The sequence below is a fragment of the Ictidomys tridecemlineatus genome, chromosome 4 (assembly GCF_052094955.1).
Source record: "Ictidomys tridecemlineatus isolate mIctTri1 chromosome 4, mIctTri1.hap1, whole genome shotgun sequence".
Taxonomy (NCBI): domain Eukaryota; kingdom Metazoa; phylum Chordata; class Mammalia; order Rodentia; family Sciuridae; genus Ictidomys; species Ictidomys tridecemlineatus.
In genome coordinates, this window is record NC_135480.1 from 151,962,335 (window position 1) to 151,988,566 (window position 26,232).

Genomic DNA, 26,232 nt, shown 5'->3' on the forward strand with positions numbered 1-26,232 from the left:
TTATATTTATTTATTTTCTTTTAGTTGTAGATGGTCATAATACCTTTATTTATTTATTTTTATGTGGTGCTGAGGATTGAACCCAGTGCATCATATGTGGTAGGTAAGCACTCTACCACTGAGTTACAACCCCATTGACAAAGTATTTCTAATATGGATCTTTACATAAAAGATTGCTTACCCTTTCTCAAACAAGCTTTGATTGGCATTTGCCTTCATATATTACTCTCTAATAAATGTGGTTACTTACTGTTTTGCCCCAATTTGTTTCTTTTTAACATTTACCCATTATTTTTTTATCTCCTATATTTTTGTTTCTTTTTATTATTATCTTTTCCATGTATTCTTTAGTGATTTTAAATTTATATTTGAATGAATCTTCAAAAGCTACCTTAGTTTGTTAAATAAATGGCATAAAATAAAATATCCCATTGTGCTTTTATTTTTTGTGTGTTGTCTTGAAGTGTTTTTGGTAAAATGAAGTTGAATATAAAGAAATAAACAAATATGCAAACTTAAAAGAAACCTCTGGTCTTTCACATTGACTTGAATAACTTATTGTTTTGTTTTCATGAGAATCACATGTGTTTCCCTTTCAACTGTGTAAGCCTTAGAAACACTAGTTGATTTTTTTAAAATAGAAAAAAAATTAACAAATGCAAAGAATAATAATTTCATTTCCAACTACATTTTTATTTTCTAAGAGAAAAATAAGAATGTATCCACTATAGTGTAATGTTCAATAAGACCCCAAATTATTTTTCTATTAAAATTTTTAAGTGCCATCATTTAAATTTAATATTTTTATTTTTTACTCATTTTTCATTTGTTCATGGATTTCATGTAGGCAACTGGAATGAAAATTAATACCATTCTTTGCCTCTGAATAATGAAAAATATACATTAAATTGAACATGAGCTCCTTCATAAAACTCCATTTATTTAAAGAGTTTTGTTATGGAAACAATTGTTAGGGCCTAAGAAGGAATCTACTAATTCTTATCAGTGGAAGTCAACATGGATAAAACTATATTGGACATTTTGGTTGCTTCCACAGTTTAGCTATTGTGAATTGTGGTGCTATAAACATTGATCTGGCTGTGTCCCTGTAGTATGATGTTTTTAAGTCCTTTGAGTATTGACCTAGGAGTGGAATAGCTGGGTCAAATTGTGGTTCTATTCCCAGTTTACCAAGGATTCTCCATATTGCTTTCCAGATTGGCTTCAACAATTTACAGCCCACCAGCAATATGAGTGTACCTTTCTCTTCACATCCTCAGCAACACTTATTGTTGTTTGTATTCTTAATAGCTGCCACTCTGATTGGAGTGAAATGAAATCTTAGAGTAGTTTTGATTTGTATTTCTCTAAATGCTAGAGATGTTAAACATTTTTTCATATATTTGTTCATTAATTGTATATCTTCTTCTGAGAAATGTCTGTTCATTTCCTTGCCCCATTTATTGATTGGATTATTTGTTTTTTTATGTTAAGATTTCTGAATTCTGTATATATTCTAGAGATTAGTGCTCTATCTGATGTGTGTAGATAAACAATATATATATCACATTTTGTAATATTATTCAGCATTAAAAGGGAATAAAATAATTATCTAATATTATGTAGCATTAAAAGAGAATAAAATCATGGCATTTTCAGGTAAATGGATGGAGCTGGAGAATATCATGCTAAGTGAAATTAGCCAATCCCAAAAAAACAAATGCTGAATGATTTCTTTGATTTAAGGATGCTGATCCATAATATTCTGTGCTAGTTGGGTTGGGAGGATTAAATGAACTCTAGATAGGGCACAGGGGAAGAGGGGAAGGGAGGGGGCCTAGGGGTAGGAAAGATGGTGGAATGTGATGGTCATCATTACCCTAAGTACATGTATGAAGACATGAAGAATGTGATTACTTTGTGTACAACCAGATATATGAAAAATTGTGCTCTATATGTGTAATATGAAATATAGTGTATCCTGTTGTCATATACAACAAATTAAAAATTAAAAATTATATTGGGCTTCTACTTCTAATTGAAAGTTCCCATTTTATCTAATATACTGCTTTCTTAGAAAATTATATAGAGCCTCTTTTCTACCTTCACTTTTGCATTTCAAAATTGTCATGATATTTCTAAAGTTTTATTTCACTTTTAGGATCTGAAATACATCACAAATAATACATATAAAAATCATGCTACAAAGATCTCTATCTATCTTGACTTCAAACCAACTCTAGATCTTCCTAAAGTTGCTAAAATTCATCTCTGCCTCAGTGCTAAGAGGACTTTTATAGTTTCCATGCTATTTTGGGTATGAATAGAAGGCAAGTAATTAGAAAGAAAATATAAATCCCAGGATTGATGATATTTAAAGTACTTTTTCTCAGTTTGCCACAATAACATGAGGAGATTAAAGTGAGATAACTCTGTTTTGGATTTTCCAATTTAATATTTAAAAGTGGGGTGATCCCTTGTTAGAAAGTGAGGCTCCCCTCATAAACTTCTTTATTCTGCTTGTCAAATTATCCCTAGATGTATATGATGGTACAAATGTGCATCTCTGTTACTTTCCTTTCCTGTTTAGGTTGCATTTAAGGAGGATTCCTCTATATTTTTCTTTCTAGTGAAAAACAAAAACAAATCCACTTACAATGTTTAGCATCATAGCTGCCTTTTGAGATTACAGAATGAGTCTACATTCTGGAAAGTTCTCTGCAGCTTTAGGTTCTAAGTCTAGGTATGGCTGGTGCAAAGAAAGCTGAAACAATAGCAGCAGCACTGTCAACACAGGAGACATATATATGCTAAGAGAATATATATATGCTACGGAGAATATAAGGCACTGACTTCCTGGTGCACTTAATGATACTCAATTGTCCAGGGGCTTTGAGAGACTACTGTCCTGTGCTATCAAAGAGCTGCAAGATTTGATGATCATGCTAGAAGGGACTAGGAGTTGATATTTGTTATCATTTTGCAAGCACTGTAGATCCTGTGAGATTTTTTAATTTTTATTTATTTAATTTTATTGTGGGATTAAAACAGATGAAAGCTCATAAAGATTTTTGAAAATTAGGTAAAACTTTCACAACTTAAATGGTGTTCATTTTTCCAAACAATAAATACATTAACATTTGAATATATAAAATAGGATTAAAAAATTGACCAAATCATAGCTGAAAAGCAATTTGAGGTTGGTAGGTTTAGATTTCTCAGCAGACTCTCACATTACACTGAATTATTTTCCCCAAACCCGCTCCTAAAACGTTCATTAAGAGTTCTTATCCAAAATCACCATGATGGGTAACATTCTGAGTTCTTAAAATTCTCGCTTACATTATATTTCACTGTCGCAGCATTGAATAGGAAGAAAAATAACAAAACAGAGTGGGCGACTTGATTTTGGGTGAAAAAAGTCCTTAAATGAATCTTTGGCTTTCCTGCACTTGCTACCTCATTAATCCTAAATGGTGTCAGTCAGTTGAGTCTAATAGCTGTGAGTGTTACTACCATGGTCAGTTCCAAATTATAGTATTGATTAATTGATTGTCTTCTTCCAGTTGTGAATTATATTAGTGCTGGCTCAGGCAGCCTGGCTTGGGGCCAAAGCCTAATTTCCAATGGAAGGCAACAAGCAGTTTCACTGTTTCACTGCTGTAGGAAAGTGGATGCTCAGAAAACGAAAAGCCTTGGAAAGAATATTTGACAGAAAGGAATGTACTAAATGTAATGAATATGCACTTATTGATTGATCCAATCTAGACAATCAAGGAGAAAGAGAGGAAGTCAAGAATTCCTCATTTCTCTATCTTAGATTTCCCAAACCATCTTAGAACAACTGACTGGAGGATGAGAGTAGGGGGGAAGCAAGAGTCCAGAAGGATCACAAGCCAGCTTTAGGTTCTGAGAAATTCAATGCATGCAGGATACAAGTGTGGTGACTGCGGTACTTTGAAACAAACTGGAACTTAAAGTGGGTTATGGGCTCCCCTCCCTGAAGCCCAGTTGTCCACCAAAGCTTACAGCACCATCACATGGAGCTTCTCCAGAGCAGTGGTGCCATCTTTGCGGAAATACATAAACATTACCAGGTTGAAAGAGAAAACAAGAGGGGCTGGTTTCTTGTTAACTCTGCTTTAATGAGGAACATAAAATGGATGGGTGTGTTTATCATTGATTCTTGTGGAATGGGAAAAGCTAAATGGGGCATTGAGAGGTTAATAACTTTCACAGATCCATAGCTTTGAGTTTGTTTGCTGCCAGATCAATTCCTTTCCCCTACAAAATGTGAAGGGAAAATTGGTGTGAGATGGAGTAACTCTGATTATAAAATTTTATTCACATTAAAATGTATTTATAATCATTATGGGTCTTTTCAATATGAACAAAATTACATTTGATTTCACAGAGAATTAAAAAAGGGAGCATGAAATAAATGAGGGAAGTGGTTCAAGGGATCTAAAAGTTAAAAGTGATGATATCAAATGTTTAGGTATGGATGGGAAATGGAAGCTTAAGAAGAAACAATTGTTTATAAAGTAGACACACGATAAAATATCCTGGCAGGAATTAGAATTTTATGGTAATATTTGATATAAGAAAGAGGAGACTGCATGTATACATATTGGTAAGAAAAAAAATCACTCTTTTATAAGTGGTACTAAGTTCAAGATTACTAAGAATGTTTCTTAAATATATGAAAAATCCTTAACAAGAATAATGATGTAAGAGCCTCTTGCTATAGATTCTACAAAGAAAAGTTCATAGAATAAATGTCCATAAAATATGAAGATATTAATTCCTTCAGATGTCTTAACAATATTTAGCAAAAGTAATGTTAGAATTGGAGAACACATGCATTATTTAACAAGGGCCATTGCATGCCAGACTCTTTGATAGGTGCCAAGGATACAATAGGGTGGATAAGAACAAGGAGCATGACTTTAAGCTAACCTGTTGAGTAGCTAGTAATTTAGGTAATTCACACAGTGGAGATATTGCATATTCTAGTGTACCAGCAACTTGAAAAAAAATTTATGCATATCTTAGTGGACTTAAGTACCTTGGTCTTAATTTGGAAGATAAAACTATGCTCTTGGCTCCTTGTGAGCAGGATCTGGATATAATTCATCCTCGTTCACTCTGCATTCAGTGCACAGATCCTGCCACAAAATGACTGCTCTATGAATATTTTTTGAAAGAAGAAATTTATAAGAATATAGTCTAGGAACCAATTTCCTTCCAGTGGCAAAAAGTATTTTGTCAGGAATATACTTTCCCTAGAGAGGTATAGCAGTAATATACCATCAAGGAGATATTAGCAAATTAATTGTAATTGAGATTCCACATACATAAATATGGGCTTCTCTTCTTTCCCTTTCTCCTATTCTCACCTGAATAAATATGATTAATCCCTTAGATTCAGATATCACTTTCATTTCTGGAGAAACAAGCCCTAAACTATTTGAACTAGATTAAGTACCTTTACATAAGCCCTTGTGCTTCCCTCTGGATGGGAAAATTTGTACTCTCCTGTAATTGCCTATTTAATTGGCTGTCTATGCAAGATGGCCCTTGTCTGTCCTACTTCCCTTTTTGTTCCCTTGGTATGTGCAAACAATTTGGCATCTAGATAGTTCTCTGTCCTTCAAGCCCCTGTCATTCTAGACCCTGATCCTCCGCATTCCATCTGGTTGTTCTGCACTTTCAGGCAGCTGTACCTCCCAGGCAATGACTATCCAGAGTTCAGCTACTTATCCCACCCTTGAAGTCAGTCATCATTTGGTCCATTTTTGCCTGGGCCTCCATCCCAGGATATCTATCACTGCCCTTCCTCTGATTACTCAGTTCTCAACCCAGAAGCCTAAGGCCTTCCTTAACATACATGTCTGTTCATGCCAGTGTTCTGTTCCAAACCTTCAGTGATTATCTTTCTCACATTAAAAATCACAGTATTTCCAAGGAGCTTCAAGGGTCATCTTGTTTACATAGAAATTTCTCCTGTCTCTCCTTGGACCTAACACTCCAGCCACACTGGCTTTCTCACTGTTCCTCACTCTAGGTAAGCTCTTTCCTCAGGGCCTTTGCACCTACTTCATCCTTATCTGAAATGTTCATCCCCTCATATCTATAGGGTTGACTACTTTTTTGAAAGTTTTATTCAAAAGTCACCTATTCATCTCAAAATGTCTCAATTTTCAATATACCCTTTACCTTACACTTTAATTTACCTTCTCCACTTAATTTTGTCCACAGCAGTGCTGATTACAAGTCTGATATTCAGCAAGTAGTTTGATTTCTATTCTGGTGGTTGGGTTCTATTCTGTTGAAGTGGCATCCATTTGTTGTAATTGTTACATATTTTAAACTTTACCTCTGCTCATTATGATGTAAGATACCCTATGTCTTTTTCCCATCTGCTTCCATGACTCAGTATTTTTAATCAATGTATCCCCAGCAGCCACAAAGGGTTGGCCCATGATAGATACTCTGCCTGCATGCTCTTATTTTAGTCTTTACCTAGTGTACTTTTCCTGTATTATTATTATTATTACTACTACTACTAGGGAGTGAACCCAGGGGCACATAACCACTGGGCCACATTCCCAGCCCCTTTTTCTATTTTATTTAGAGACAGGGTCTCTCTAAGTTGCTGAGAGTGGGCCTTGAACTTGCAATCCCCATGCCTCAGCCTCCTGAGTTGCTGGGATTACAGATGTGTGCCACTGTGCCTGGCTACTTCTACTTTAATATCATGTTGTGCATGCTAAATACATACAACTTTGTCAATTAAAGTACTTTTGAAGAAAGTACCACTTGGTCACCAGCTTATGGTGCTCTTGGGAAACAGTGGAACTTTAAGAGGTGGGGTCTACCGAGAGGAAGTTAGGTCAGTGAATATGAGCTCTTGAAGGGGATATCGCAACAACCTCAGCCACTTCATCCTGTCTTTGCTTTCTGTTCACCCTGGGGTAAACTACATGTTCCTGCCATGATGTAGCGTGCTGTTACAGACTCGGAGCAACAGGGTCAAGTGACTATGCCTTGAAACCTCTGAAACTGAGCCCAAATAAATCTTTCCTCCTTGTAAATTGATTATGTCAGGTACTTTATCACCGTAATGGAAAGCTAATCAACATGAATTCCACATAAGTTGTTAGCTTCTATATATTACTCTTTCTACATCAAATTGCTAGTAAAGAATTTTCACAATCTTCTTTTTGAATACTACACATTTAGTGTGAAAGATTTTTGTTTTTATTCTGCAATGAACAAATGTAACCCTCTCAAGCAGAAATGTTCAAAAAACATCCTGCTGAGCTTTCTTCTTCTGGCCATACACTCTGCATACACAATTAACCTTCCCTTAATTAGATTAACTTGTCCTTTACCTGGGATTGTCAAATTAATACTGTAATCAAAGATCTCCATTAGAGACCTGAATATGTCCCTGCTCTGTATAATGTTAATTACTTCTTTACTAAAAAATCACTGGCATCAGGCACATGTAGTGGGAAGCTTTAGTTAGCTGATCTGGTTTATGTCTCCAAAATAGTGCTAATCAGAACTTTATAAACAATTCTTAAAGTCACCTAAAGAAATCTTGGCATTACTGACTTTCTTAATTGATTAAATTCCAAGAATTAACAAAAATTCTAAAAAAATACTCCTAGTTGTGTGACAAATTTTATAGGCATTGGCATTGGTCCATATATTAAAACATGTACTGCACAGCATATAATCAAATGCTATCATTTATAACAAATTTAATTGCACTTGCCAAAATAAGCACAGCCCTTGGCTATAGAACCTACAATATTATATGTTCACCGCACATACTTGTGTACTTCCAAATTCAAACATTTTAACAGTTTCTGGCTAGTGTTAGCTTGATCCAATTATGAAAAGTGACACTGACAATTACATGAAGAAGAAAGCTCATTTAACCAAATTGACTCAACTTGGCCAGTGGCCCAACAGCAAAACGTTGTGAACCCTTTCACTATAGCATTCACCCTATTTTAAATATCCCATAATATTCCCAATCAGCCATTGGTTAAATGTCCACGGAGTCAAGGCACTCTTTTCAACATTGTGGGAAAACCAAAAATGAGTAAGGAACACAGACCCTCCTTTCAAAAAGTTTCTAGTGGCAGACACTTAGGGAGGAACTGGCAGGAGAGTGGAAGCCTGCTGCATTTGCCATCCCCTTAGATGGGTTTGTCTCACAGTTCAAAGCAGTCAGGGACCACCTCAAAACAAAGTGGTGACTGAGTTCTTGGGTGTTCCCTCTGGGTTTGAATTCTGATACTACTACTTGTGTGACTGGGCAAGATGATTTCTCAAGTTCACAAGTCCTTCATTCCAATTCGGAGGTAAAGATTTCTGCAAAGAACAAATGTAATATGTGTACAGTATATTTTGTACATAATATGCATATCAAAAATAAAGGTTAGGGGATCTGGGGCTTTGGCTCAGTAGGTAGATCACCTTCCTAGCATGCTGGAGCTCCAGGTTTGAAATGCAGCACTGAAAACAAAAACTAATAAAATAAAAACAAAAGTAGTTAATGGATAAAGAATAGCTTAAACAAGCAAGCTGTCTTTTGTTTGGCAAGAGTAAGAAGTGAAATATTTTGTTATATGTTAGAGTCAGTTGCCTGCATGCCTGCATTCAGTAATGATGTATAACATTCATGTGCTGCAAAGAAAAAGGCCCTAAAATAACACTAGCTAGTGAGCTTGAAATCTTACACAAATGGAAGAGAAGGCAAGTTGGGAACCACTGAACAAATATAATGCCCTAAATAAAATAAAACGTACTGGGTTTCAGGTTTCATCCAATTGTTTGAAAATATGTCTTATGCCTTATGTTTTTGTTGTTATCATTTAGATGATATGAAGAAGACAAGATTAGAAAGAACTGTATAGATTTGCTTAGTGGTAGAACTATCACAAAATGGCATGTAAATATTAATTGAAAAAGCCCTTTGGGGTATGGCTCAGAGCTCTGTCTTTGGTAGAATGGAAAAATCAGACAATTTGTTGTTCTAACCATTTTCTCTGAGAGACGTTTGTCTCCACAGCCACCATTGCCTTCATCAAGTATGGGATCACATGAGTAGGACATCTAAGGCCATTCTTACATGCCAAGGACTCAACAAATGCTGCCACTGACAATCATGGTTGGTTTTACTTTAATTTCATTTGTGTGATGAGATGAAGGTGGTTGTGGAATTTTCTTTTTATTCACATTGGGAAATATAGGTAGATGAAAATTCATTTAATCTAGGAAGTTATTTTCTTTCAGAACCTCAAAGATTGTATTCTATGATTCAGGTGTCTATCCTAACTCCAGAAGGATAAATGCTAAAATGTACTGCTTATTTCCACTTTCAAATATGCCTATAAGTGGGAAGACGGTTCCCGATGCTCCAAGTTTCAATGAAAATAACAATGATTACATCCACAGACTAACTTATACACCTCCTTACCGTATGGCAAGGACTGTCATAAAGCACTTTTCATGTATGAACTCTTTTAATCTTCACAACAGCCATAGAAGTACCTATTATTATCTCCATTTCACAGATGACAAATCTCAGACACACATTTGAGTAGATTGCTTAAGATGATAAGCAGTAGAGAATCTGGGTAAATTTTGGTCTAGAATCTATGATATTTCCTCCTCATAATAGAATTTATTTGTCCTGAAGAAGCAGCATCATAAATGAAAGTATACTTGAAATATTTATATTAGCACTATGTGAAACGGAAATAGAAATAAAGGGAAAATAGGAATATCATTTGAATTATTAGTTCTATGGGAAGAAGTTCTTCAGAATCCCAAACAACTCTCTTTTAAATGAACTCTGGAACATAATGTGCTCAGAGAATGGGAACTGATTCTATACAAACTGCTGAACCATAAAGCAGAATGATCAGTATCATAAGACAGTCACGAACAAAGACACATAGGAGAGTTTAGAAGAAGACAGCAGTTTTGACTGAGGGTATCCAAGGATGCTTTATGGAGAAAGTGAGCTGAATTTTAATATATAAAAGTGAAATAATGAGGAACTAAAAGGGAAACCGGCTGAAGGCCTGAAATAAATTTAATACAATTTTCATTTCTGGTTTGTTTGATTTTCATTTTATTTGACTCCAAAATAACCTTGATTTTTGTCTTTGTCTCTCTTTTCTTTACTGATACATATTAATTATACAGAATTGAGGACTTCATGGTGGCATAATTGTAGATGCATATAACACAATTGGATCAATTACCCTCCCCCAGCCTCTTCTGCCACCCTGATGGTCTCCCTTCTACTTTTAGGATATCTGAAATAGTAGATTGGTTTCTAAAGGACATGAACCCAAACGTTTTCATGCCTTCTTCATTTGCAGATGTTTGCTTTTTCTTTCAGTCATAAGAAACATCAACCCCCAAATAAGGTAAACAATGATTTAGAAGGTGATATTCTTTTAAGCTAGCAATCTAAAATTTTAGCAGATAAAAGTATTGGAGCCTGCTAAGAAACTTTTAAACTTCATATAAAGTTTGTATTTAGAAACACTGATTGAAAAATCATTTGAGTTTATTTTGTGAATCATCACAGGTTTATTACTAGATAATAATACTTAAACGGTAAGCCAATAGATCAAATAGTAAAGAGCATGGGAGTTATTTATTTCAAAGAATTATCTTTTTAAGATTAGAAGCACACTATTAAGCTGCAATGGGTGAGGAAAAAATGTACTTGACAGAGGATTTTAACAAAAAGTATTATTATGATAGATGAAATGTTTATATTAGAGAAAGGGTATGTGAGGTAGTAAATCTGTGTTCATAATAAAAAAAATTGTTGCAGCATAACAAGAATTGAAAGCATCGAATAATAACCTGTTATTGTTTAACAGAGATTAGACTTTTAAAAATTTGCTAATCTATTTGCTAATCTGTTTTCTCACTTTATTCCCTCATTAACAATAAATAGCTTTGTGGTTTCCAAAAGAACCAAAATAAAGTATGTAGGCGAGACCACTGCCAGGGGGCTAATAATTTCATAGCAGCAGCAGCTAAACTCAATCAACATTTAAATCTATAGGCATCTGCTGCTCCTATTCACAACTTTAACCCATTGTTAGATTTTCTCCATATTCATGCCTAACATCATCTGGGATTCAGAAATGGAAAGTAAATCTCTCCTAGTTCTATGTTGGAATTTTATTTACAAAGAAAAAGGTGGCAATGATAGTAAAGAATAAGTTTTACTACATTTTATAAGAGAAACATTTGTGAATAAATAGAATATTTGAATATTCTATTCACCCATCTAATTTCACTAAAATTTGCTGAGTGCCAATTATATACCAGGTACTATTAGGAAGTATTAGGACCCAGGGGAGAGAAGGAGTTAACAATGTGATGTGGACTCACCTTGTCTGGGCTGCGGTAGGTGTTTTCAGACACAGTCCCTGGCCTCAGCACGTTCAAAAGCTAGTTAGAAAGATAAAAACCAATGGTTATTTAAAAAATATATATTTTAAACCCTAAATTGTCTTTAAAATATCTCTATTTTAGGGGTGATTGAGGCAGAGGAGAAAAAACAAAAGAGTATCAATTTTATGAAATTCAATCTTTATTGAAATTGTGAAATGCTGAACACCAACATGGAAATTTCTTTTGTCCACAGACTAGAAAGCAGTGAACATTGGCTAATCTTAACGAGTGTTGAGACTATCATGTTGTACATAAAATGGCTAGATTGCTTTCTTACAACATCTCTTTCATTAAGTCCACTGAATACCTTGTTTTTTTGCTTCCTAAAATTACATGATACATTTTGAAATGTCCATCCTTTGGTCCTTGTAACCTTGATGGGCCCTTAAATTGTGAAGGGGATCACCTAAATCTTGGAAACCAAGTTTAAGTAAATCCTTGTCCGTCCTACTCATCTTGAGAAAAACTAGGAAGAAAGAATCTCAAATCTTATAATTATTCCATTGACGAAAAGCTTCTCACACCTCTAAAATACATAAAAAGGTGCTTTGTCTAAATTCCACAACAGAACTATTTTACAAGATTTAAAGACTATCCTAATAATTCTTGTCAGTTTTGTGTGTTTACAGCATTGCTGTCTTCTGTCTAGAACACTTCTAAGGTTTTTTAACAAGCTCGGCTCTGATTCTTCCTTCAGTTCCAAGGAAAGCTGTCATCTTATGCAGAAAGTTTTCCTTGACATCCTGCCCTTCTGTTTCAGCTACGTCTCCCCGATAGGGTAGCAGCTGTGTGCACTTTCCTATCACACATTTCTCTGTGTAACAGAGACTGGTTAGTTATTTATCAGACCATTTCTCTTTCGATGCTGCTACATAGCCAGACTACATTTTGCAGTTAGAAGTGGCAGTGACTGCATTTTTGGATTGGAATAGTCGTAACACCATCCCATACATGATACTTATGTTCCCTGACCACCTGTTGACTCCTTGAGGACCTAGAGGAAAGAAGACCTACAAGATAAAGTGAGCATGATCCTTCAATGAAGTGTTTAGGATCACCCTCATTCCCACTAAAAAGGGTCTTTTCACACCAGAGTGTTACATAGATTACAATCCAATCCATCACCTCATCCTGATGAGGAACATCTACTGGCACTGGAGTTTTATGTAAATGAGAATTAAATTTCAGTTCTTGAAGTCATTAAAATGTTGGGTGTTTGTTGCATCACTTAGCCTAAATGTGATTGCTAGATTTGTTTCATCTCCCCTATTGGATTTTATCTATAGTTCTCTCATAGCGGCTATTTTTGTCTTGTTCCATCATTTATCTGAGCCCTCGACATAGTATACAGCACGTAATGACCATCTCTCTTTATTTTTTTAATAACTTGGATTTTGCATGATAAAGTGTACCATGAAAATTTCATAGGAAATATTATTCTAAATACAGTTATTCCTTTGGGGGAAATGCAAGCTTCATTTAGCACAGACATCAAAATACCTTTGTTAAATGCCTCAAAGGTAAAAATCTGATTTTGCTTAGGAGCTCAAAGCAAGTGGAAACATTGAAATAATTTTGAAAATCTGTGTTTGTAGGCTTCTGTTTGCAATATTTTTGTTAGACAGCGAGAGCATCTCACAGCCTTAGTCAGAAGTGAGGGTCTGCATTGCTGCAGTTGTGATGTTTTGGAATGTCCTTCCAACCTCCGCTGGGGATTTAACGTCAATGGAGAGAAAATGAAAGGTAATTTTCTTTCCTTTTCAAAACAATAACCAATCACGGAACCCAAGACCTTCTGCTCTTCACATATTACAATGAAATAGCTTTTGAAGTTTAGACAAAAATAGAGACATCTGACAAGCATCATCAAGTCTCAGTCAGTTTACCTCAAGATATTTATTACAGGCATATCTTTTTCTCCCCCTTGCTCCTACAGTCAAAAACTCTATATCCACCATCTCCTTTTTGGCAACCACCTGTTTGAGGCCACTTCCAAAAGGGATCTTGATAAATCTCTCCAATCTGTTTCTTTACTACTACCCATTTTCTGGTTAAATTTTATTTTCTTATTTTTGCAGAACTTTAAGAGATTCACTTCCTTTACTTTCACATCCCTGTGTAAGTTTGGAAAATATAGAAGAGATGGTCAAATCTCTTTGCTTTCTTTCAAAGGGATGCAGAGGAACTTTTGTTGTGTCATTCAGCTGTTTTGATAAAATGCAGATATACATTTTGATCAACACATAGCAATTAAACACATTTATTGGGCATTATTGGCATTCTGATACATGAATATAATGCATAATGATCTAGCCATGGTAGCAGAATTTCTATTATTTCAGACCTATATCATTTTTCTGTGTTGGGTCCAGTCAAAATTCTGTTTTCTAGCTACTTTGGAATATTCAATAAATTGTTGTCAACCATAGCTATCTTCCTGTGATATAGAAAGTCAGAAGTTATTTCTCCTATTCAGCTGCACATCTATACATATTACCCATCATCTCCTTATTCCTATCTCTCCCACACTCTTCTAACCTGGAGAAAATCCTCAACTTCTGCTTCAAGATCTCCTTAGATTCAAGATCTCCTTAGATTATTGTTAAATGAAACCTTTAGACTACATTTTATGGTTGTTTTAATCTGTATTTCACTCACATCAATGTTAATATTTTATTTACTTTGGTAAAGCGTGTCTCTCTTAAGTGTCAGGCTAATGAATATTGGATTTGCCAGTTGAAGTTTTTTTCTTAGGAGTTTTTATAGAAATTTAGGGCAACTTTCTGCCTGTCAGACAGTCAGAAAACTACTTCTTTTGCTTTTTATTTTTAAGTGACAAATAATGGTTGTACTTATTTATAGGCTAGACTATAGCTTAAAATTCAATAATTTGTATACAATTGTAATAATTCAATATTTTTATATAATGTGTAATGATCAAATGAGAGTAATTAATATTTCCATCTCTTTTAACATTTGTGTGTGTATGTTAGAAGACTTTGAATTCCTCTCTTTTAGTTCTTTATAAAATATATAACAAATTGTTGTAAACCACAGTCACCCAACTGTGCTATAGAACACTAGAGTGCATTCCTTCTAGCTAACTGTATTTTGGTGCTGGCTTTCCAATCTCTTTTGTGATCTCCTTCAAGCCCCCCTCTCCTCCAGTGACCAATATTCTATTGTCTTCTATGAGATCAACTTTATAAAAAGCTCCCTTTCTTTCAGAGTGCAAATATCAGTCTCCTGACTGGTTAATCTGATAGAGGAGACAATCGAAAATATTTTACAGCAGCCAGAAATACAAAAAATTAATCCTTCCTCAGTTGTGCTTAAAGATAGGTCAACTGAGCTTTTTACTATGAGCTAAATGACAAATCATTAAGCAGTCCCATTTTTATTTCATTTTCTGTAGATTGAGGGAAAAAATCATAAATTTTTATAAGCAGGTGAAAATGGACTGTCAGCAATTGATTAGCCCATGTGGACAGACTTCAGCTCACAGAACATGGCCAATGTGGGTGAGAGAATGACACAAGAAGGAACTGTTTCAATGGAAAAGGTTCTTTCATTCCCCTGCTTTCTGCACAGATTCTGATGGATAGTTGTGACTAAGGAAACTACAAGAACCAAAATCCATAACGCTCAAGGACAGTGTCCATACAGATCATGGAGAGGTATAATCTGGCTAGATAGACTTTACAGTATTCACACGTGTGCATGGGAACTCTTGAATTCTTCAGTTTACTTTGGTCATAAACTCAGTCCCCCTCACCTCATAGAAATAACAAATGACTCCGAAAAAACTTTTCATTTCATGTATTTTGTGTCAAAACATCATCTTTTCTAAAAGTTGTGTCATAGTCAAAAGTAATTTCTATTTTATATTATGACACAAAAATACCTTGGATTTGTCAATATAATTTTATAATTGCTATATAATTTTCTTCTGTTACAACTCAAGAATTTTGAGTTTCATTAGAGATTCATCACAATGATATGAATACATTTTTCACATGTGAATACATTTTTCACATGTGAAAAATGTATATCAGTATAAATTCTGGTTTTCATTTTATGTGCTGTAGGTAGTATGATGGTTTCCATGCTGCCATTTCAAACTAGAAAAAACTTTACTTCCTATGAGGTTTCATTTCTAATGATAACCTTATTCTATAGCATCAAAATCTAGATTATCAAGACTGTATAATTTTAAGACAGATTCTATATTGTACAGACAATTGTTACCTTTTAAAGTGGCTTAATACGTTAATATGCTAAAGAGATTCCATTAGGAAGCTTTCATTCTTTTTTATTTAGAATTGCTTGCACATATTTTCCTTAGTGATTGTTCTCACATTTTCACAGATTCAAATATAAAGATAACCCATTGCATTATCTTAAAAAATAGCTAAGAAAACTTGTGGTAAAAAATAAAATTTTAAATTTTAAATGACTTGCAAAATAGTCAAGTCCCAATTTCATGTGCAGATTTCTCCCTTTCTCCTTTTTCCTTCCTTTTCCTCCTCCTCCTCTTCTTCTTCCTTCTCTTTCCCCCTTTCTAATGTCATTCCTCATTCCCTTATGTCTTTCTTGCAAAAAAGACTGATGTGGATCTTGTTTAACATTGCAAATAACTTATTTCATACTAATAGCGAATTAAACAATCTTTAAAGTATAATGCACGTATAGAACAGAATATAAACAATGAATCCTAAGAAATAAAAAATTGGGGCAACCACTACACAGTCAAGATACAGATTTTTCAGCACTACAGATCACACGTTCCCTCCCACTCCCAGTTTTCCATCCTCACTAAAGGCAAACAAATACTATCTCACTTTTAAATCCTAGAGTTTACAACCACCTTGAGCATCACATAAATATAATCAAATATTACATGCTTTTTTGTTTCTGGTTTCTTTCCTTAATATTATGGTTTGTTACATTCATGTTATAATTTGTCAAATATTATTTAATATAGCACACTTTATATATCTACTCCATTGTTGATAGGCACTAGGTCATTTCCAATTTAGAGCAATTACAATTAACGCCATAATAAACATACTTATAGATATTTCTTGGTACAAATGTTGTACATAGTAAGGAGTAGAATTGCTGGATCATCTGGAATGCATATGTTTGGCTTCAATGTATAATGGCAAACTATTTTCCAAAGTGCTTGTAGCAATTATACTCCCCGGCAGTATGTGAGTGTTCAGGTTGCATAATTCTGTTGCCGGTAATTGGTAGAGGTTATTTGCTTTGAAAGTCAAGTGAGACTTCTGAAAGAGGAGAGAGGGAATGAAGTCTTGGTATAGAAAAAGGATTCCTACCTAGGATCCAGAAGACTAGCAGGAGAATGATATGAATGGTGAGCACATGAATTTTCCTGGAAAGAAGGAAGATCCATGGAGCACTGGGGAATCTAATGAGAAGTGTTTTATTCTGTGAAATGATGAGAGTACGGATCAATCTAGCCACAGAATTTCAGTGCAGAAAAAATTGTGTATGTGCCCTAGAGTGTTTTCAAATAAGCAGAACCAACGCATTAAAATAGGAAGAGTCACTTTACATCTGAAGATCATTAGAAACCCCAGGGTGGTTGATTAAAGATGCTAAGGCCACAAAAATAGAAGCTTGCCATGAAGAACTATTTCATATCAGCCTATGTGAATCTATCAACATCATTTTGTGATTAACTTTGAATTCATCATGTCTAAGAAGGCAAGGAAGTACAACTTTGCCATTTTCAGATATGAGGGATTTCCCATAGGTGTTTACTAAACTGTTGTATTAAGTGGTCATTTTATACAGTAGGTATTTATAACTATCATATAGGAGGGGACCTTTTGAAAAGATAACCCACAAAGTCAGGGAAAAATCACAGAATTTTATAGTTGGAAGAGGTCTTGGACAACATCTAATTAAATATCATTTTGTAGGTGAGGAAGTCTATGTGCAGAGCTGTTTAGTTACTTGATAAGGTGGAGACTGTAGTAAATTGCAGAAATAGAAGAATCTAGGCATTTTGATCCTGATGGCAATATTCATAAAATCATTTTATTAAAGAATATCTTTTCCATCACTTTCAATAATAATGTGATGGAAAGTGGCCTTTTCTTCCATGTCTGCCTCAATACATCAGAAATCATGAATTTCAACACAACCTCTCTGATTCCTTCTCACCTTCAGTCTATGTTAGATGCCTCTATTGAATCTTAACATTTTATACTGGCTTCTGTTTTATAATTGTTAATCTTATCTCTTCGCTCAGTGAAGGGAACTGTCTTTTTCTACTCTTATTCCTTAGCATTTTTCATGAATCTAGCATATGATAATAAATGGTAAATATTTGTGAAATAAATAAACAAATCAAAATCTGGCCCTCCCAACAAATTTGTTATAAACTGCTTGACATCATCTGCTGTCAGGGAAATGCAAATCACAACCACAAATGAGATTTCATCTTACCCCATTTAGAATAGTTTTCATCAAAAAAGATGAAAAATGACAAACAGTGGAGAGAATGTAGAGAAAAGGGAACTCTTATACATTGTTGGTATGAATGTAAATTAGAATAGTTACTAAGGAGAACAGCTTTGATGTTCCTTAAAAAACTAAAAATAGATCTACCATATAATCCAGATATCCCACTTCTGGGTCTATATGCAAAGGAAATGATATCAGCATACCAAAGAGACATCTGCACACCCATGTTTTCTGCTGTGCAATTTACAAAGCCAAGACATGGAATTAAGCTCAATGCTCATCAATGGATGAATGCATAAAGAAATGGGTTATATATACATAACAGAATATTATTCAGTCATAAAAAGAATGAGGTCCTGTCATTTACTGAAAAACAGATGGAACTGGAGGACATTATGTTAAGTGAAATAAGTCAGTCAAAGAGAGACAAATACTGCATGCTCTCTCTCCTATGTGAATGCTATAAGAAGAAAAGTCAATCTGAATATAGAATAGTGATTACTAGGGGCTGGAAAGGAGGAGGAAGGAGAACAGAGGGAAGTTGGACAATGGGCACTAAAACACATACAGATAGAAGTAATAGGTTCTAGTATTCTGCAACACAGTGGGTTGACTATAGTTCACAATAACCTATAATATATTTTATCAATAACTAGAACGGAGGAACTCAAGAGCTCCAAACACAAAGTTATAATAGGTAAATGGAAATATTAATTACCCTGGCTTGATCTACACCTCATAAATATGTATAATTATCATGTTAACAAGAATTTTTAAAAGATGTTTAAAGAGATTAAAGTGTTAATTACCCTAATTTTTTATTACATACTGTCTACATGTATTAAATTATCACAATGACCCCATTGATATGTATAATTAAAATAATAATAAATTGAAAAAAAAATCTGGCTCATGATCATTTTGGTATATACTGAGTTAGATAAAATATATGAATTTATATATTACATTTGTCTTTGGGGCTGCTCACTGGTGTTTCTATTTTTTTTTTTCCCTACAAACATGTACCAGTGAACTTCTTTGTTCTTTTGAAACTAGTGTAGCCACATGATTTGAGCAAAGGAAACACATCACGTCACTCCCACATAGAAGCATAGAAGTCTATAATCACCAGTGATCAGTTCACTCTCCCTCCCTCCAGGACCAGTGAGGTTGGAGACTCCCTGAGGGTGGACAACATAAAAAGAATCCACCAACCCATGAGGGACATGCAATATGACTGAGAATTAGAAACACGTTGTTTAAGTTGCCAGGATTTTGCATTGTTACTGTCTTAAATCCTAGCTTATTCTGAGTTGAAGGGGACGAGACTTTGAGGACTGTGGAATATGGTGAGCCTATTTTGTATGTGGAAGGAACACGAACTCCTAGTGACCTTAGAGTGGACAGCTTCTAAAATAGATTCCATAGATTTCCATCTCCTGCATTCATGATTCCTTCCCCTTGAATGAGGATTGGAACTAATGACTTGATTGTTACAAAATGCTTCAAAAGTGATGGGAGGCTGCTTATGAGTTTAGATTATAAAAAGACTGTGGCTTTTCCTTGCTCGCCCTTTCTCTTTCTCACTGGGACCCTTTGGTTTGGGTAAAGTCAACTGCTATGTGTTGGGTAGCTCTACAGAAAGTTCTACATGACAAGAGATTAATTTCTCTAGCTTATATCAGAGAATAATGAAGGTTTATCAACAATCATGTGAATGAGCTTGGACGTGGATATGCTAAGACCAGACAAAAGACATATGAATAAAATTGGAAGTAGATCCTCCTCCTTGAAATGACCCCAGGCCTGGCTGATACCTTCATTGTAGTCTTGTGAGAGATCTAGAGCCAGAGGCGCCTCCATTTTTGATCCACAGAAACTGTGAGTTTGTGGACTCAAGCTGCTATATTTTGGAAAGTTTGTTATGTAGCAAAGATAACTAACACAATCATGAATATTTTCCTAAGTATACTGTACCAATAGGGAAAGTACATTTACCATTATGTTAGAGATACCTGATGATAACTCTATCTAAAGTAGAAATCAATATTTTAATTATTTACTGGGGCATTATAATGTAGTTACATTTTATTAGCAATAAATATATGAACCTAAAGTCACATAAGAATCAAATTCATACTGAAGTTCCTCACATAAGTTAATTACCTAAAGATATAGAGATGTGTGCAAGAATTTCTCAATGTAAAATATACAACATATAATAGTAATCAGTATTTGGGGTACTGGGAAGTTGGGTATTTTGGATCTCTTTGATTTTTTTGCAGTTAACAGAAAACTTGATTTGCCCATTAAGGAGAAACATAGGTTTTTATTAGACTATTTTCAGTCACCCAAATATAAGCTGACTTACACTTAAATAGCTAACCCAATTCTAGTTCTGCTTCTGAAAAATTTATCAAAATATGATCAAAGGAGTGCAGAGGCAGTGTGAGATGGGACCTTTCAGGCTATTTTGAATCATCTGAATCTGAAAATGAGGGCATGACACCTACAGTTTTACAATAGTTGTTCAATATCAGGAATTCGGGACAATGTTTTCTAGTGAATCAGAGAGTTAACGTTAATTTTTATTTAGAAGAGATGAAAAAGCTCTAAGAAAAAAATTACAGTGTTTGGGAAGAAGCAGGAATGCAGTTCTTATAAAAAAATGGATAAGTAAACTCAGGAGCTAAAAATCTTGTACAAGCTACCTTGGTACAATACAGTAAAGCTTAAGCCCCAAGAGGGACATTGCTTAGGTGCTAGGCTATTGAGAAACTTCAAAGACAGGCATTTTAGTTATTAAAAGGTTTTTCATAGGTGAATATAATTGTTTTCATGTGTTTGAAGTTAAAATGATTTCAATCCCACCAGGAATTCCTAATGAATACTGCCTTTTCTGTGGAAGCAACAATTCATAATTTCACTTTACTCTTGTTTGTTACTACAAAATACTCTGTCTCAGGGGACTTTGATTAAGATGATGAGACAAATAAAACAAACAGAGAGTCCATTAAATGTCTGCCTGAAACTAGAGCTGCTCTGCTTAATCTGAAAGTCTGCTCAAAACCAATAATGAAATAATCATCCTTTTCCACAACTGATAAGAAAATGAAGGCTAGATGTAGATTTGGGGAAACTAATTTACAGTGGAATTGGGAAGAAGGAGAAGAAGAGCAACCACAGAAAATCAACTTAATAAATATCAGAGACTGCAGAGAAGTCACAAGATAAGGACAGCATATGCTCCTCCAGCTAGAAAGTGGCAATCATTTCCCTCAGAAGAGACGCTGATAAGGCCCCCTCCTCCCCAACACGCAATCATTTTGCATTTTATATTATTTGAAAGGAGCTTGATTATTTTCCTTTGAATGAAGGCAGATTGGTTCACATTTACCTGTCAACAGAATGTTCCATTCCTCTGTTTTGCCTATCTATTTAAAGGCATATGACCTGACTATAAAATTCCATATACAAACTTTCAGTTAGATGTAAATAAATAATAACGGGTGACCAGCTTGTGTTTTTCAAAGAATTATTTTGGTGTCAAATTATGCTAAATTAAAGTCTAAGGACTGATAAATACGACTGATATTTGCAGTAATGGATGGAGGTCTTGAATATTACTTTATTCAAGGTCAGATACAATCTTTGTAAATCACATCCAGAAGGAAAAGCCACACAGGAAAATGATAATTATGCTATTTGAAGCCTAGTTTAAAGGAAGAAAAACATAACATGCAATCTCTTCTGGTTTTGTAAATTTGTCTAAATGTTTAAATGTTGTTCGTGAAGAAGGTATAAAGATGAATAAGAAATGAGAGGCTATCAATTGACCTAGATGGATTGAAGTTCACTTAGTAAAGCAGGGGTCTGGGATCTAGAGCCATAGTGGGGAAGTCTATTACTGAAAGGAAATAGGGAACAAAATTCTTTACTAAACATCTAGACCCTTGTGTTCTAAGAGGGGTCTTGTAACTTATAAAATTTGTATCGTTAATAAATCAGTGAGATTTTTGTTTTAGTTTCCTTAATCTACTAACTGAAAGAGTTGAATAATATTACCAAGGATCAAGTCAACCTTATGAACCCTATGTATCATAACAACAGTATAAAATAATTTATATATGTATGTGTTGATATATACATATTATGTACATCGATTTAGCATTTTAAAAAGAAACAACATACCATAAGACTGACATGGTGACATTCAGAGTTATGGAAACCTTAGCACAAATCTGGGATAAAGAAAGGTAACTTGCTCTGATGCTCAATTTCACAATGCCATTCAAATAATTCACAAAGAATGTTTAGTTTAAAATCTGTATTTGCCAAATGAATCAGAACTTTCTGATTTCTGGAATCAGAGCTAGTCTTTTGAAAGATGGGAATTGCTTTGGGTGATAGGAACTCAGTGTTTGTTATTGATAAAATATCTAGTTTGGTCTCTTGTAGGCCAATGGTTGGTTTCCTGGAGAGCCAATGGAAAGGCACATTTCTTTTTTTCTTTTTCTTTTTGAGAGAGAGAGAGAGAGAGAGAGAGAGAGAGAATTTCTTTTTAATATTTATTTTTTAGTTTTCGGTGGACACAACATCTTTGTATGTGGTGCTGAGGCCGCACGCATTCGAGCGCGCTACCGCTTGAGCCACATCCCCAGCCCAAAAAGGCACGTTTCTTGAGAATTACATAAGAACAATGCTGGTATCTATTTTAGTATTATTCTCAGTGTGCTGATATGACCCTCAACTTTTGAGATCTTGGCCTTTTTCAAATAAAATGTTTTTCTTTTTGTCCTTAATTTATCATATAACTTGCAACCCTTCATCTGAATTGAGCTCTTATTGCCTTTCAAAAAGGCTAGGGTATCACTGATTTTAGACAGATATTAGAAATTTTCTTTAGCCATGAACTTTCCTTAGTTGCAAAAACATGTGTACATAAAGATGATTTTAAAGTGTATTCATGTACGATAAACTATTTACATTGCTTAAAGGAATTGAAAGAACTAAAGGCATCAAGAAAGAGTAGAATTACCAGAGAGATGTTGTTGTAAAGAGAGATATAGGTTAGTTATAGTTTCATCATGATTAATTACAAATGTCATAAATCTTGAAAAATTCAGAAATGAACAATACAACATCTCTGTCCTTATGTACCTTATAATTTAATGGAAAAGCTCATCTCTTAAAGCACCATTTTTTTTGCTAATAGTTACCTTCTTTTATAAGAACTGATTAAATACTTGCTTTAAAGTCAGACAGGTCTAGGTTTCTAATCCATAGTCTTCTTTTGACAGCTTATATTATTTTAAATAAATAATTTTTCTAAACCCTGTTTTCCTTGCTGATAACATGTATACTAAAATAGTTCTTAATTCACAGGGCTGTTATGAATATTAAGTGAAATTGTTCACATAAAACATTTGGCATAGTTTCTGACATATGTTGTGTGTATAATAAATAACTCTTATTTTTCTTTGTGTTTTTCTTACCCTGATCTTTTTGTGCCCCAACCTAAAGAAAGATAAAGCATCACCTGCAATCCAGGAATCAACTATTAGGAAGGTCTTGGTACCAGCAGCTTGCTCCTTACAACCAGGTCTAAGTATTTCTTTGTTGAACATAAACAATTTCATAGGACATCAACATCAGGCAAGGCCAATTGTTGATCACATAGGATCTTGGAAAAAATAATCACTCCATAATGATGTATGAAAATAGAGAAAAAAAAAACACAGCATTGTCAAAACTGAAAAGTGACCTAACATCTCCCATCTCAGCCAATATTAGCAATTAATTGCTCTTTACTGGCAACAGTTTTAAGCCCACTGTTTTTCCTCCTAGATAAGATTACAGTCCTTAACTGTATAATCATAACACTATTTCCTGGCAGAATCTAGTTCAAGGCAAAGCCATGTTTTATACTTTTATTAAAATCACTTAACACAACTCCAGATTCGTTATTACTCTTACCACCATCTCACTGAGATCCCCACACTTCCCCATTGTGTATGTTCTCCAGTGCTGCAACTTGCAATAAACCCAAATTCAACTACTGGTGGTCCTTGGCTGGAGTGCAATGATACTCCTAGCCACATGCTGTCTATTGTCTCTGCATGTCACTATTTTTCTTTTCTGCTGAACTAATTTTTCAGTTTACTCTGGCTTTCTCTTCCTGTCACCACCCCTTGCATATTTCAGATACTCAGTAAATGGTTTTTGAATGAGTAATTCCCCCTTTCTGCACTTTTTATCTTTCTTCTTTTCATAGCTCCAGCCTAGGGAAACTTTAGGGGAAAAAAAAGTGAGTTTACCACTCTGTCAGAGAGCAAGCAAGGAATTGCTTCAATCTTTCTCATACTACAGTCTCTCAGGACCTGGATAGAGCTAAATTAAGGGGGAAAAAAATTCAACTAGGTGTTGCATAGTGGAAAAACACAGGGTGATTAGTAGGAATTTCTGACTTTGCACAAAGGAGTGAAAATGTGCAATTAGGTTTACTTATATTTTTAGTAATAAGATGTTTTATATTTTAGTCTTGTTTTCCTTTTATCTGGTTGAGATCAGTTATTATTTTAATTTCACTGAGCTCTGTGGCTTTGTGTTTCTTCACTCTTCCATAGTTTCCACTGGGAGAGTTTTAGGTTATAAATGCACACATGCAATTAACTGGGTTAAAAACACAACACCATAAAATTAAAGCAAACCTAAAACACAAATTTTGTTAATTCTTCTTAGTCCCCACTTAACATTTCACTGCAAATTAGCCCCCATGTGGGCAGTTTTGTAGTCCTCTGTCAAATGGGTTTAAATTATTTTTTTCTTTTGTTGTTCTTCTATTCCTCACTCAATATGGAAACATTTAAAATTTAAACATCTTTTAAGATAGACAAAGCTGCTTGGTGGATACATAGGATATGGAAGCACACCATTTTATTTTATTTTTTTAATTATCAGACTTGAGAATTTCAGTTAATTTCTTCTCCATAGGTAGTGTCAGTGGATGACAAAGATTTTGGATGTCAAAGATTTTGCATTTCAATGGGACAGAGTTCCCAAAAGACATCAGCACAAATGCAAATATATGGAGTTAGTTTTAACCTGGTTTCAAATTCTCACATGTTCTAAAATAAAAATAAACTGGACAGATACCTTAAGGTTCTGTTGAGATAAGGATGTCCACAATCAGTTTCTTATCTTACTGGAAAATATCTGAGATTTTCCTTAGAAAAAACAACTGGACATCATATAGCTTCAAATAAGTGGAGGTAAATTGATGGAACATCTCAATTGGATCTTATGTCTCCTCCATTATAGGAAGTCTGCCTTTGATTCTCCAGTCAGGCCTCTGGCTTCTAGATTTATCATAAATTTTTGTTTTATTTTTTTTAAAGAGGATTTCCCAACTGTGGAAGGAGGTATAATTTATGATTAATAATTTATGGAACACCAAAGATTTGTGGGCAATAGGTCAAGTATAATGTACAAGGCTTAGTTTGAAAGATAGTTAAGACCTGAAAGACTTCCCTGATAATGAGTGCACAGGGAGATGCAGTATTTTTCCTCTAGGTAAGAACAGAAAAAGCAGGAAATGATTGGCAGCTATACCTGGAATACTGTGCAATGTATGTAAAACTTAAGTTTTGATTTTTTTTTTTTTTTAGGTAAGCTGTGTATGTATTATGCTGTGATAGAACTGGTTGTAAAAAACATGTAAGACTTTAAAGGACATTTCTTTACTCAGGATTCTAGTATAAAGCCCTGTTATGAAAAATACCCCTTAGTTAATGTAAGTAAAATCACAAACACAATTGCCATCTTAAATACCTATGTCTCCCTACCCAGAAAATTCAAAGGCTACAAAACACAAACTTTGCTTGTGGAATTTACCTGCAGCCTTTGGCTGCTATAAAGCATTAATTAGAGGAATGAAGACAAGACCAAATCAAAATACAAATGGCCAGAATTGATGAATACTATAATGAATATCCAGGTCAATTTAAACCTAAAGAAAGTTTTAGCCACACATTACCATGTTTCTATAAGTTAGTATAAATGGGCTAAAGAGCATTGAAAAAATTCAGAAGTATGTCAAAACCAGTCACAGAACTTTTAAAATATACAAATCCAACTCCTTAAAGAAAGGTAAAATAAATTAAAATTTAACTTAAGTTCCCCAAAATGATTTTTTAAAAAAATGAAACCAATTTAATATTAATATAACAA

General features: G+C 34.4%; 2 protein-coding genes across 52 annotated transcripts in view; one reads left to right on the forward strand and one right to left on the reverse strand.

Annotated features, from left to right (window-relative positions):
• The window catches only part of Ptprd (protein tyrosine phosphatase receptor type D), a 2,128,582-nt gene that overhangs the window by 769,224 nt on the left and 1,333,126 nt on the right, over window positions 1-26,232 (reverse strand). For all 49 annotated transcript variants that reach the window (XM_040285790.2, XM_040285762.2, XM_040285761.2 and 46 more), the window contains one exon: window positions 11,446-11,505. The gene's annotated coding sequence lies outside the window, so the exon portion shown is untranslated. The remainder of the gene's footprint in view (window positions 1-11,445; window positions 11,506-26,232) is intronic.
• Window positions 1-26,232, forward strand: part of LOC144377281 (uncharacterized) — a 503,618-nt gene that overhangs the window by 274,417 nt on the left and 202,969 nt on the right. The window lies entirely within an intron of this gene.